Here is a 16,412-nt window from a genome sequence, read left to right on the forward strand (position 1 = left end):
CAAAATATTGAGAAAATGTAGAGAAATGACAATTCATTACAGGTCTCCCCCATCCCCAAAAATACGCAAAATTTAGCCCTGTGCAAGCAATATTTCAATTTATTTTACCTTATTCGTGGAATTTTCATTTAAGATCCATTTAATCGTTATGCTAATTTCAATAATATTTAGACAATTGACGTGCTAAAATGCGAGAAAAGACATTTACTAGGTCCTAAAACGAACCAAAATAGAGCCACCTGGTCGAAAATTCGATCTAAATTCATTAAACACAAGAAATTTAAGAATTTTCAGCCGTTTGTTACTGTCTTACATCATAAAGAATAGATTAAAGGCATTTACATTCATTTTCGAGGAGTTTCAGAAAATACCATGTACTGCTCCTTATAGGCTGAACACCGCTTAATCCAGCTGTTCTTTATTTCATATAAAATTCACTTACTTCATAACGGCTTTCGACATTTTATAGCATATCAGATTTTAAGAGACTTATATTTCCATAGAGAACAAAATCGCTTCTTTAGAAAAACAAAAAGAAAAGCGGGTGTTAACTTTTATATAAGAAAACTACAGTTCGTTAAATACAACACGCTGAATTTACTACTTTTCGCTTCTTTCAATTTCTCTTTTCGAGACATTAAATTCTTACGCCGCCATTTTTACCTAGCATGCGAAAGGAACATGCCGATTTCAATAGAATGCAAAGAGATACATACTGAAACGCGGTAGGGTAAAAGTAAGCGATTTTTTTTCAATGATCAAACAACAACTTGACTGAAAAGAATTTAATTGCTAGAAGTGTATCAAATGTTATATAAATCATGTAGGTGGCGCCAGAGGTGTAGTTAATATGAAGGAGTTGATTTAGTCTTCACAACATGCTAGATAAGTAAATAATTCATAATTTCCTTGGGAAACAAAAGCTTGAGGACAGTAAGGAAACAAAATGAAAAATAGGAAGGAAAAAGAAAATTTGCAGAACCTGTATTTATTAAGTAGAAGTTTTTAAGCTTTCATAGAGGTAAAAGGATGGGAAACCTGCCAGTGGGATGAGAGTGTGGAGGCCACTGTGTGGCCACTTGCTTAGTTTTGTTGGGTGTTGTGTTTACATAGCTATGTGACATTTTGGTTTTTCATATGTTGGTTTGTTTGTAATTGAGGGTGTGCTTTCTATTGCAGGTTGTTAAGTTCTGTTTGGTGTTCGGCTATATTGCCTGGTGTTATTATCTGAAGTGAGGACATGTGAAGGTATTGTGTAGCAATATTGTTAAATTCATGGTTTTGTAGTTATACTGAATGTGTGGTTGGATGCTATTGCACCAAATGCAATAACAGCGAAAGATGAAGAGAAAGAAACATTATGGGTGTTAGATATGGGTTATGCGATTTATATGCAATGCTTATTTCATTGTCCATGTCATGTAATAGCATTGGAAGTCTTTTGGCTAGGAAAGTTTAACATATATGGGTGTTGGCCATTGCTAGCGGATAGTACCATTAGATTTAGTGTTGCAGACACCAAAGGTCAGAGTGACTTTGTGTGTTGGAGCTTTTGTCGAAGCATTTAGTCGAGAATGCGTATATTTGACCCCTATCACTTCATAAGCCTGCTGGTCATGACTGACAAATAACATGCGTTATTTTTGTTGCAAGTATGCTGAAAGTGAAGGGTGGTCGGATTTGGTGTTGTCTCGGTTTTGTAGCAAGTCCATATTGGGATTATGACTTGTCCTTTGGATTAGGCCATACCAAACTGATTAATAGTTCTTCGGAAAATTTTCAAAAAAAAATTGGAGCGGGCGAGCGAAATTTTTTTTTATTTTTTTTTTCTCAATTTTGATTTTTTTCACAGGCGGGTAGATTTTACATGGAGCGAGCGGGCTTTTTTTTATTTTTTTTTTTTCCCAGCTTGGACCCTTGAGGCGGTTATGATTATACATGAAGTTAACATTTCTTTAGAAATAACACAGAAATCAAACATTTACAGTGTCGGTAACACAGTATATAGCTTTTCTATTATGTTTTAAAGACTACATGAATGATTTTGCAAATAAATTCTTGCCAAACCTCACTGAATCACTTTGTTTTTCTTTTAGTTATAATTTCTAAGGGATGAGTGTCTTATTTTTAATTTTGATTTTTCTACATTAATCTGAAGGCCTGCCTATTTAATGGCACAGCATGAGGAATATTTAAGACAAAACAGGCACATGTGTGGAATAACATTTCTTCTGAAGCACAGTTAGATGGCTTCGGCACATGAACAACTTTGTGCCCCTAGTGGAACTCCAACCCATAGAAGTGAAGGGAAGTAACAAACCACTTGACCAGTGAGACCAAACAGAGTTGGTCACACAGATGCTTCGACATTGCTCGAATCCCTTTGGAATAATTTCTTAACAGATCAGGCTAGCTTATGTTTTTGTGGTGGAGATTCATTTCAGGCAAAAATGATAACAAGACTGACAAAGAATGCTCCCAATATGGCCACCCTTAAAGTGTTATATGGCCACCCTTAATGTGTTGTTTGTTTTGCTTTGACTGAACTAGAAATTTAGAGTTGGGGAGGTCTGTTTTTTCCAGTTTTTTTTTCGTTCTATCAATTCACAGCCAAGTAATAGACAAACAGGCAAAATTTGGGTTACAAAAGGACAGATTTTATATCTACACTACTTATTTGAAAAGCTTAACAATTTTTAAATTGACTAAATGCGTTTCGATAGAATATCTGACTGCTGTACTAAAGAAGTTACGTTCAAAAAGATTTGGCCTAGACAATGTGATAGGTCGGTCAGGATCTGTGAACAAACATTTTTTTAAGATAGTAGTCGGCCTCAGCTTTGGGCTCTAGATATAACATACTGAACTAAACAACTGATAACAAATGGTTTGAAAACTAGATCTGAACAATATTTCCAAATATTTTTAACTGCATCCCCGTGCACGTCTTACAAGTCGTGCGTCGTTCCTTTCACTGTATTGAACAAAAGTAGAACGTGCCTACTTCATTACCTACCGACACATCGAAGGCCATGTGTGGCACTAGCACAGACACTCCAGATTTAAAACAAATGATGAACAACACCATAATTCCTGACTTTTTGAGTTTTGGTCATCAGTAACATGTATTACGGATGCATGAAATCCGATCAATATCACTTTGACGCATTAAAACAGCGATAAAACCTGCTTTGCCGTTATTATTCCGGACCGCGTTATCGGGAAAAAATTTTTTTTTCGGAGATTTTTATGTACGTGCGGGCGGGTGATTTTTATTTTTTTTTCTCGGGAATGAAATTATTGATGCGGTAGTTCCGACGAACGACATATCAATTTGGTATGGCCTAAGGGCCTATGTTCATATAAGTTTAACTGTACATTTTTAGATAGTGATAATTACCATTGAAATATTGGACACAATATTTGTTTTTATTTTTTTCCTCTCAAGGTCACATTTCAGATAGCTCCATTTTTTGTTTTGAAAAAAACTAATTTGATTTCCTTAGTTACACCCTTTATTCTTTTTTTGCCTGATATTTTTATTGCCACTCCTTGCTGCAAACATTTCTTGATTTCTTGATTTCTTGTGTCACCAATTCATGGAGTTTGGTTGTTTGTATATTCATAATTTTAACATTTCCAAAACATTGTAGAATTATACTAATTTAACTTTGGTAATGATTACACTTTATTCGGACTTTATCATAGACTCCCTGTGTAAAATCTCAAAGCTTTAACTAAATATAACATATCAATAAAACTTTGTTGTTTGTGACATCATTTGGGACATGTGCTGTGGGGAACCTAAGTTTAGTTTCTAAAATTGCGTGATATTTATTACTAAAGTCACTATAGGTTCATTGTAAATTACTTTGTGATACCAAAGTAGAGATTGGAAGGTACATAGAATGCAGCTCTCTGTTTGGTCAGTTACAACCCCTACTGTACTATGGTGTCATGATAAAATTATGAAAAGAAATGTATTATTAAGTGATACTGCTTATTGGTGTGCTTGTAATTATTGAATATACTTGTCAGTTTAATAGATAAATGAATGTTTTGTTTTGGATATGGATGTTTCGCGTGCATTCATGAGTGCTGCTAAAAGCATAGAAATTATTTGAACAGTGTATCACCACCAGAGTGCATAAATAGTGTTGAAACATGGTGTGCAACAAATTAATTTTATTCTAATAATTGATCTAACACAGATAGAAAAATATAAAAGCGCTCTTTTTGGTCATAAAAAACTTTGACATCGCAACACGTAAGTGTGATGTCTTTCCTGTGAAAAGTTTTTGAGCAGAGACATGCGTATTAGAATTGCTATGGTTGAATATGCTGATGGGTTGGATAGCTGTTTGTATGCAGTGTTTTGGACAAGAATGTTTTGCATGGATTGAGTATTGCCATTATCATAGACATATAAGGTGCAATAAAACGGTAAAAAAGCCCATTGGTATAACCCTTTATGTATGCTAGTAATGTTTATTGTTGTTATATGCAACACTGTTCAAGGAGCTGGATTCCAGTTATGTTTATTATTGTTATATGCTACGTAGTTGAAGTAATGGTTATTGCTACTGTTAAAGACATTGAGCTGCAAAAAAAGAAGCGTGGCTTGGAATAAAAAAGTAATGCAATGGCAAAAAGAGAAGGGTTCCTTTAATCATTAAATATTAGTGACAGCAGGGCTATATGTGAGTTATTAGGATAAACTCTTGTATTGATTTGGTTAGCAATACAGTGGCTGAATCATTGGTCCTTGACATTTTATTCATGTGGTGAAATGGCAGTTGCTTGTGCAGCACATGTTTTGTACTGGTTCAGAATTCCCTCCAAAAAAACTAGTTAAGTAGACTGCTTGGGGTTACATGACTGGTTTCCAGCTAGGAAAATAACATTAAACCCAGGAAGAAAATAGTAACAAAACATATAAGCGTGAAGTAAACATAGTTAAAGGAGTGAAAAAAGGGAACATCTATATGGAAAGTATTGTGTTATGGAAATTTAGGGGTATAAACAAAGTGCAGGGGAAATGTGATTTAATAGTCGTTGCATGTATACCAAAGTATCTGTGCAATATACTGAAGGTAAAAAAGGGAAAATTGGTGGCTTTTGGTGTGGAAATTCGAAGTCAAAAGACAGAAAAACTTGGCATTAAATTCTATTATAGGTGGAATGAAATTGACATATAGTGTTGTGTTGACATGTTGTTTTCTTCTTTATGTACAGTTTTGGTGAAATGAATAGTATTACTCCATCAACTCAGTGCGGAATGTTCTATAAATGTTTCCAAATTGCCATGTTAGCAACTGTTGGGTGTTAGTAATTTACATTATTTGGCGCGTAATATGTAATTCCTTTGTGTTATTGTTAAACTTTAGGTACACTCCATTGGAAGCAATAACGTCGCGGAGAGACAAAGAGGTGATCAGTGTTAAGGTGACAGTCAAATCTAGGACTCGCGTAACAACTTGGGGGAAGAAAAATGGTACAAAAGTTGGTTGTGTTTTGAGGACAATAGAGGAAAATTGGACTTTGTCGGTTGGGATAGTGTAACCAGATACATGGATGCAAATTTATTTGAGGGTAAAACCATAATTGTGAGCAAAATTCATGTGAAATTCTGCCAGCAGAGTTATACTTGGACTAAGAAAGATGTGCAGCTGGCCAGCTGTTGTTTACTAATGACACTACAATTCAAAGTACAACTGAAAATGTGTTGAAGTCTCCAGTAGAGCTCACTCCTTTAGGCGCCTTATTGAATGCGGATGAAAGCAAGAATGTAAATGTTGCAGGCCTCATTACAGATGTGGGGCAAATAGAGAAGTACAATAATGCAGACAGACTAACGATCACAATCAGGGAACTTGATACGAGCGTTTCAGGAACATTCTGGCGTACTTCTGCTACAAGTTTTGATGGGCAGCCAGGTGATATCATAACTTTGGAAGGAGTTCCTATGAAGAGATATCCGAACTTTTTCGTGTTAAATTGTACTACTGCGGAATACAGTCTAAATGACAATTCAGCAGCGTTAAGTGTCTTAAAAGAAATACCACACAGTAGCCCTGTAAAAAATGTACTATCACCAGAAAAGACTGCTGCGAAACAGGTGTCCACTGTCAGAGAACTAAGTGGTCAGGCAGAGAAACAAAGTATTAAGGCTGTGGCAACTTCTGTTGTCCACCAGATATACGACTTGTGCCCCCTCAAGAATTGTGGCAAGTCTATGAATAGCCGAGATGATACATTTTTCTGTGACAAATGTAAGATGCAATATATATTTTCTGGTACAGGTGTACGATTAAATGTCAACATAGAAGATAATGGTGTTACACAGGACAAAGTGATGTTTAATACAACAGCCTGTAAATTCCTTGGTATAAGTCCTTCTGAATTCGAAATCAAGAGTTGTGATGACATATATTCATTGATTGAAAGAAAAAAAATTTTGTACTTGCTAAGGTCAAAAAGCTAGTGAATATGTTTGCATAGATGTCAAAGAAATAGAGCATTCTGTTTTAGGAACTGTTGTCAGGTCGGAAAATAGAGGCAATGTAAAGGCAAGTGGTTCTGACATCCAGACAATGTCTACTGACTCAAATGTTGATCCTGGCTCACCAAGTGAATATGGTAATATTGGGAAGGGTATGACTACACAACAGACACCTTCTTATGTGTGGAACAATGCAAGTCCATCTATTTTGCATACCCCTTATTTTACACTAATTGTACATTTCCTGCCAGAGTATCTCCTCAAGTCTTGTATTGGGACTGAACATATGCGTTTTGGGTACACATTTCCACAATTAATATCAAGGCCTACAGTTCATTTCCATTCTGTTCAGTGTACAAGTACAGTTTCTGCAACTGTACCATCCATAGGACAAACAAATGTTAGATATGAAGGTGTCAGTGTGCCTGGTACAGAAAATAGTTCCTGCATGTCAAATCATACTGCCACTAATGTTTATGATACTAGCACTGAACAGGCCGTCAGCTGTGAAGCCCCGCTGGATTTGTCAACAGAATAGAACATGTCAAATAACATTGTCTGTTGGTCTCCACCGCAACAAAGGCTAGATGCTGTTGTGGAGCTATCTGAAGCTCCTCTTGATTTGTGTGGATCACTATTGCGTTCAGTGCCTGTGCACATTGGTTATGCTTAGTTTCTGTACAAATTCACTAAAAAGGTCTATGGCATGTGCTATTGACATTTAACACTTGCAGTAACAATAACGTTTGTTGATGGTGATGATGTAAGTGGTTATAAAAATATTTCTTTTATGAGGTACTAGTGAGCTTGTGCCTTCATTTTCTTTTATTACTGACATATCCTGCCTAGGGCCAGGCAAAAAAACATTGTTAAGCAGTTAAATTTTCTCATATTGAAAACTGAACGTTTGGTGTCTATAAATAACTGTTTTTTTATGCAATAAGTGTTTTGTTACTGGAAAATAAACTTGTTTGCTGTGTCAGGAATTTTTATATTTTATCAAAAATGTTCAATTTTAATTTGGGAGGAAATAGCTATGTGTTATTGGCTTACGTTGCCATTATGGGAATTATTGCTTGCAACAGTCATGTCATTAACAGCTATCAAAACTGACAAGAATTTTATAATGTCAAATGCAGGGGTTGACATTTAGGACTAAGGGTTCATACCAACATTTTTGACTTTAGTTCATATTTATATATAATATTTTGAGGATTGTTTATTTAGTGTAATACCAGAATTATGGATATTGGTACATTTTTTTCACATTTTTTGTACAACAAAGCAGACTGTGAACACGATTAGGTTTTCATCCTAAGCATGTGGGTCAACAGCTACATTTTAAATAATGTTTATTGGTAACATATTATAAAAGAAAAAAGATGAAGGTGGTATTAGTTTTCCCTTCATTAATTCTCTAATTAGCACTATGGCAAAGATATTTTCTCTTGCTTTAAGAAATAGACTAAATAAATGGCGTGAAGATTAAAAAGTTTTTACGGATATTCAGTATGGCTTTAGAAGTAATAGGAGTACTGCTGACTGTATATTTATTTTACATAGTATCATTCAAAAAGTGATTAATAACGGAAATACCCTATTTTGTGCATTTGTAGACCATGAAAAAGCCTTCGACACTATTGTTAGAGAAGCTCTATGGTACAAACTATTAGAAACTGGAGTCAGTTCTAGAATGGTCACAATGCTTAAGGCTATTTACAAGCAAGTATCCGCATGTGTTAAGGTCTCTTCTGACATTTCTGAATTTTTCAATGTGTCCATAGGCTTAAAACAAGGGGAGCCACTCTCGCCTATCCTGTTTTTACTCTTTGTGAATGATGTAACAGTAAATATTGATTTTGATTCATTGACTGAGAGTGACCTTAATCAGTTATGCATTTATATGTTATTATTTGCCGATGACATGGTAATATTTACCACAGATTATAATAGCCTCCAAGCACAGTTAGATAGTTTGTACGCTTACTCAATTAAATAGGGATTAAAGATTAACATAAAAAACGAAAATCTGTATTTTTAGGAAAATAAGGCAAAATTTGAATTTTCAATGGTATATCAATGATCAACAGTTAGAAATTGTTGACTCTTTTTGTGACATGGTGTAAAACGACACGGCTAAATTGGCTCGGACAAAATTTGATTATTTTTCCAGTTCCGGAGATTATTTGGATATTTTAAATAACTTAAATCGTGAGATATTAGTTATACGTTGGTAGTGGACTACAGAAATGGAAAAACAATCAGAAAATGTGGAGTTCAATAGGCGTTTTGTGCATGTCCATTCGCGACCACAAGAAAACCATCATGGCGGCGGTGACGTGGACACTGGATTCAGCCCATATGATTGGAAAACTAAACAAAGTTCTAAAAGGCAGAGGCGTTCTACCGATGGGTCATATAATTATCAGGAAACATGTAAGTTCAATTCATTCTCAACCGAAGACTTCAAATCTCTGTCCACGGATGATAAACTTGTCACATTGTTCGAGATGTTAGCATGTACAAATAACTTAAGTGCGCGTGTTGCCAGCGTGGAAGGGAATGTTCAAACCCTAGCTTCAGCCCATGACCAGTTAAATGCGCGTGTGAAAACACTAGAATATAAGAGCATCGATGCTGAAGCTCGAAGCCGAAGGAACAATTTAGTTTTCCGTGGTATCGATGAAATTTACCTGTCGGAAGATTGTATTTCTCTTGTAAAAACATTCCTCCAAGATGAACTAGATATTGACCCCGACAGTATTTGTATACAGCGCGCCACCGACTCGGAACAGTTAAAACGGACAAAATACGACCAATTATAGTCTGTTTCAGAGACCACCAAGATGTTGAGAAGATTTTGTCATGCGCTTTTACACTGAAAGGTAAATCGAACTTTGGCATAAATCGAGATTATCCCAACGAGATTATGGAGGCAAGGTCGCGCATCTGGCCTAAATACAAAGCGGAAAGATCGAAAAACCCTCCAAAAACTGTCCATATCGGCTATCCAGCGAAACTCATTGTGCAGAAAAAGGTAGTTCAAGATGAATTTCCACAATGGCGCACCGTTATGCAAGGATCGAGACAAGTTGATCGAACGACAGTAAGCTCTTCATATTCAGAAGCGGCGCATAATCACCAGACCCAATCGCACGTGCAGCGTCCGTTGACTCGCAACCACGTGACCACGAGTAACGCGTTCAGTGTTTTGGCGGAAACGCAAGCAAACGACAGTTCTGAAAGTGACACGGAGAGCGATATGTTGGCCGAATTTCCGGCTGATCACGTTGATGCCTACAGCCAGTCGATGCGTGAACTCGAATCCCGGAAGGGAGCAAATCAATTTGTATCAACGGCTTCACTGCGTGTCACACCGACGCGCAGTTCTGCTCCTATTACCACAGACAGTGTAGGAGTTGACCTTTCTACAACCAACAATACTTAGAGTGCTGGGGGAGATGCCCTGAACATTTCATTCGAAAATAATACTCAAAAAACTGTTAAACCCAATACAAATGCCCAGAACAGTGCTTATGTGAATAAAAACCAGAAAAACTTCAAAACTGACAAACTCAAAGTAGGATCTCTGAACGTTTGTGGCCTGAAAAGGCGATCGAACTACACTGAATTTAACGATTTAGTTAACCAATATGATATTTTCTTAGTTATTGAAACTAAACTTGATATATATGACCATATTTGTCTAGATGGTTACTCATTTGTGAACATTCCAAGAAAACAAAAGGTTCTGAGGAAGTCAGGTGGACTTGGTGTATTCATTAAGAATGATATATTTCCGTTCATAGAAATTTTGAATACTCAGTGCGACTATTTATTTTGGTTAAAACTTAGCTCTAAATACACAGGTTTGAAAGATGATTTGGTAATTGGTACAGTTTATGTACCACCTATACAGTCACGTTTTTATACAAACGACGAATTTGAAATTTTTGAAAATGAAATATCTGATATGTGTAACAAGTTTGAATATGTATATATTTTTGGCGACTATAACGCCCAAATCGCAGAATTGCCAGAGTTTACTGTAAGCGATGATTTTTTTAATGATCTTTTTGGTCTCGATAGTGACGCAGTTCAATTTTTAGACCAAAAAGCCCGGATGGAATTTTATGGTATACCTGTTCATAGAAAATCTCAGGATAAGAAAAAGAATAATCACGGATATAAATTGATCGATATTTGCAAAAATAATAACCTTGTTGCACTTAATGGTAGATGTGGCCGGGACAGTATTGGAAAAATGACCTTTAGAAATGTATCGGTCATTGATTATGTTTTATCTACGCTGATAGGCTATACATTATTATATGATTTCAGTATTGTTGATTTAGATCCTCTATACTCGGATGGACATGCATTACTAGATTGCGTATTGAATATAAAAAGTAATATTGAAAACAAAAATGACCAACGTATATATAATACGCCCAAATGGGACAGTAGGCTAGATAATGATTTTGTTGTTAATATATCAGATACATGTATTAATGAAATATTGTCTCAAATCACAAATACCGAACAGGATACGTCGCAAAATAAACTAGATAATATAACCGAACAGTTAAATAAAACACTTATAAATAGTGCAAATAAAACATTTAAATCAAATACTCAAGGTCATAAACCGATAAAAGAAAATGGTAAACCATGGTACGGCGTAGAGTGCAAAAAGGCTAGAAAAAATTATAATAAATGTCGTAAAAAATATAATAAATATCCTTCTGGAGAAAATAGGTTAATATTAAACAATGCAAGTAGAAAATATAAAAAAATAATGAATAAATATATGAATATCTTTAATAAAAGTAAAGAAACAAAACTTAGAGAAATGCAAAGTAAAAGTCCTAAGGACTACTGGAAATATTTAAATAAAATGAAAGTTAAGAAAACTATGGAAATGCCAACATTAGATTCTATGCATGATTATTTTAAAGAAGCGAGTAATAATCACACTCACGATAATAATGAAGATGATATTATTAATAATATAGATTTAACGCAGGATAATATTTTAAATTCATGTATAACCAGTGAAGAAATTAAAAAATGCATTAAAACATTAAAAAATGGTAAAGCTGCAGGCATTGATGGTATTTTAAACGAATACATTAAATCATCGGCTGAAAAATTATTACCGTTGTATGTAGCGTTATTTAACCTGGTATTGGAAACTGGTGTTATACCAACTCAATGGTCCATTGGTGCTATACTGCCAATTTATAAGAATAAAGGCGATTCCCTATTACCTGAGAATTATAGGCCGATAACCTTACTAAGCTGTGTAAGCAAGTTATTCACATCTGTCCTAAATAATAGACTAAATATCTTTCTAGAAGAAAACACTATACTTAAAGAAAACCAAGCAGGCTTTAGGAAACATTATTCTACTGTAGACCATATTTTTACACTAAATTCAATTATAGAGATTCTAAGAAAATCAAATAAGAAGATATTTTGTTTATTTGTAGACTTCTCTAAGGCCTTTGATTCCGTCTGGCGAGTTGGACTGTGGAAAAAACTGTTAGAAAATAACATAAATGGTAAATTTTTTAGATTAGTTAAAAATATGTACTCAAATGTTAAGTCTTGTGTCTCACAAAATGGTATAAAATCACAATTCTTTGAATGTAATTGCGGAGTTCGTCAAGGTGAAAATCTCTCACCAGTACTTTTTGCATTATTTCTTAATGATCTAGAAGATTATCTAGAACTTAAAGGTCATAATGGTATAGAATTCATGGACCCAGATAATGAATTTGTTAATTATTTGAAAATATTAATTTTACTTTACGCTGACGATACAGTCTTGGTATCTGAAGACCCCAAGAAGTTACAGGAATGCCTGAATGACTTTGTACAATACTGTAATACCTGGGATCTTAACATAAATATTAGTAAAACTAAGGTTCTAGTGCTAGGTTCAAGAAATGATAACAAATTCACATTCAAAATTGGTGATACTCCTCTAGAAATAGTGCGATCTTACAAGTATCTTGGAACATATTTTTCTAAATCTGGAAGTTTTTTAACAACCAGAAAGCATTTGGCTGAACAAGCAAGAAAGGCGTTACATCTAGTATATCAAAGAACTTACAATCTCAATCTACCAATTGACCTAGTGTTTAAGCTGTTTGATCATACCGTCCTGCCAATTCTAATGTACTCAGCTGAAATATGGGGATATGAAAGCACAGCAATAATTGAAAAAGTTCACTGTGAATTTTTAAGGAAAATTCTAAATTTAAAAAAGAGTACCCCATTATACATGTTATATGGTGAAACTGGAAGGTATCCTCTTGATATAATAGTAAAAAGTAGGATGATTGGATTTTGGAATAGGCTTGTAACTGGAAGCCAAAATAAACTTGCATTTAAATTGTATCAGTATATGAGAAGCAAACAAAATTTTGAATCTAAATGGATACTTAAAATTAAAGAAATATTAAATGAAGTAGGCAGATATGATATATGGCTTCAACAGGAAAATATAGAAAGCAAAACTATTAAAAACGCAGTAAAGCAAATTTTAATTGATCAAAATTCACAAAACTGGCATTCCTCTCTTGATAACTCAAGTAAGGGAAGAAATTACTCATTATTCAAAGATTCAATTAAACTTGAAAACTATCTCCTTCAACTTAATAAACAAGAATACTTAAGTCTCTTAAAGTTCAGGACTGGTAATCACTATTTCCCGGTAGAAACTGGTAGATGGATTGGTCAAGAAATACATGAACGTAAATGTTTAGTATGTGGTTCAAATGACATAGGAGATGAACTCCATTACTTGTTGAAATGCTCTTTTTTTGATAATGAACGAAAAAAGTATATCAAACGATACTATTACAATCGACCAAATATTCTGAAATACAAAGAACTATTGACAAGTACATCTCTTATGCAACTAAAGAAAACTTGCAAATTTATAACACTTCTGTTACAAATAATTAAGTAATTCAAAGATTTAAATTATCACATAGGTAGCTGAATTAACACTGAGTCAGTTATACCTATATCTCTTAAATGAATTAGGTGAGCAATTCAGGGTCACTAAGACCTTTTTGTAAAATGTTCCTACTATAATACTATTTGTATTATTTAATTCCCTGTGTATATACATGTCAGCTTAGTAGAATGCTGTCTGTGCATTTATTCACTTTTTGAGAAGATATAGAGCTTACTTAGATATTGATATATAACATCATGTACAACATGTATTAGTGTAAACTCTAATTCCCGCCACCCGATTATTATTCTAATTTATAATACTCATACCTTATTTTGATTAGTATTCCATATTACTTTATAGCTTAAATGTATCCATCCAATAGTGTCACTGTATAACGAACGTAATTCCAGATTCGTTTTTTGTTTACAAATATAATATTTCATTCATAATATAGCACGTGTTTCATAATTCACACGCTCTCAAGTCTAGTTACTACACAGACGGTCACGTGACCCAAGATGTTGTGCTTATCCTAGCGTAAAAGGATATGTTTACAAACATTCGATCCGCCCACGCAATTATAAGGTGTCCATACCTATAATCCGTTTCAAAAAATGTTTGTTAGTACCAGTTAAACTTTAGGGCATTTACCCCCTCTCCCTCCTCCAACAACATAAATGAAGTAAAATCTCGTTTATTTATTTAAATAATAATTCAAAAAAAAAAAAAAAAAAAAAATAAAAAAATAAAATTTAAAAAATGTTCTTCTTTATACTATGTCACGTGTAAAAGCATGCTTTGTTTCATTGTATTATGCATTGTATACTCTTGTGTTACTGTAATATGTAACTAGAGTTAATAAAGTGATGTTCTGTTCTGTTCTGTTCTGTTATTTAGGAGTAAAATTCTATTGTAATGGTTCAATGACTGAAGCGATGAAAGCTTTATCTGACCAAGCTTCTAAAGCTGTGAATAGTTTATATTCTATTTTTTTCGAGAGTAAAATTTGATGTAAAAACCAAAATGATGCTATTTGACGAATGGTGGCACCGATATTGCTTTACGGAGCTGAAGTTTGGGGTCCTTATAATACAAATATTATGGATCGGGTACAAATCAAGTTCTACAAAAGAATACTGGGTGTAAAACCTCAAACTCCAAATATAGCAGTATATGGAGAACTTGGGGCATATCCAATGTCTATTGTATGCAGAGAAAGAGTCCTTAAATATTGGCATAAAATAATGTTAGAACCAGATTCCATCAAGTATAATGTATACAAAGCACAATGCAGTGACATGAATCGGCCTAACTGTAAATCATGGGCCAGATATGTACACACACAATTAGACAGACTAGGATACAGCTATATATTCAATGGTTTTGATCGAAATATCAATTATTTGTATATATTATGTAATCGCTTACACGACCAATTTCAACAAGAATGGCACGATAAAGTCACTGGTATGCAAAAACTTGATTATTATGTAAGATTCAAATAATCTTTTAAGTATGAATTATATCTGGATAAGATTGAAAATGATTTGTTAAGAAAATTGTTTACATGTTTAAGATTATCATCGCATAGTCTAGCTATTGAAACCGGGCGTTACAACAATATTGAAAGAGCAAACAGGATTTGTCATCAATGTAATTCAAATATGGTTGAAACTGAATATCATTTCTTAATGATTTGCCAGAAATATAAAGATCTACGTATGAAATATTTACCAAAACTCTCATGGTCAAATTTGGTAAAATTTGATAATTTATTATCGACAGGAAATAGGAAAACACTAATCGATATTTGTAAATTTTTAAAGGAAGCATACAATCTAAGAACATAGTTGCATTTTGTATATATTGTATTTTATGATCTTGCCATATTCACTCATGTTTATGTTTATGTTTATATGTATATTTTCACTGTTCTTTATCCAAAGACATATGTTGTCTCGAGTTTGCTAAATAAATGTTGTTTTTGTTGTTGTTGTTGTATTAATTTTGAAAACCTGTTGCATGATTGTGAGAGCTTTGAACACTGCCCGAGGCACTCATACTTGTTCTCCATTTATTAAAATCTGCATCATACCTTCAATCAGAGAAAGGTCCAAAATGATAATTTACAATTTTTGCTCGAAACTACTTCAGAATCTAGGGAGACAGCATGAAATACGTTACTTTTGAGCAGTGCAACAAAGAGACTCTTTACCGTACATAATGTCGCTGAGATCCCTTTTACTTAGTTATTGTCTAGTCAAGAAGCACAGTCAATGATATATTGCTTAATGACTTCGTAACAGATACATACCAAATAAACAATGAAACATAAGAAGATAGAGGTTAGAAGTAAGAAGTTACAAGTCCTTTTCCGGCTTCCGTATATTGAAGACATAATCAGCATGTTGCATTGACGCATTTTACCTCTATTGAAGTGTCAACTTTTTTTATCAATTCTTTATTTATTATGTAAATATTACTGCCAGCAGGTTTCTCTAAATAAATAAAGCAAAAAATGTTTGTCACTTGTATCTATAAATCTTGAGTGATCTATTTTGATTATTGGATTTTATCGTTCAATTCAGCAATCATCTCATTGATAAAGGTGTTTATAACAAAAATGTATAAATCAACAGATCTAAAGGTTAGGTTCACGCTTGTGGGGGTTTCAAATTTACATTCTTTCAGATCTTATATAAAACCACTTCGCACTATAGTTAGAATGCTGCGATATCGTAATGTTAAATGTTGCAGATATTGATTTTAAATCAGTGTTTTATCTTTCGAAGTTAGAATAATAAACAAAATGATTTCTACTTTGATCTCCGATAAACATGGCCGTGCAGAAACTTAACGTTTTATAGCTCCATAAATATTTGCGTTCTGATTGAGTACCACCTGGATATTATTTAAATTATGAATTTTGAAAAATGG

This window comes from Mercenaria mercenaria, chromosome 9 (genome assembly GCF_021730395.1).
Source record: "Mercenaria mercenaria strain notata chromosome 9, MADL_Memer_1, whole genome shotgun sequence".
NCBI classification, from domain to species: Eukaryota; Metazoa; Mollusca; class Bivalvia; order Venerida; family Veneridae; genus Mercenaria; species Mercenaria mercenaria.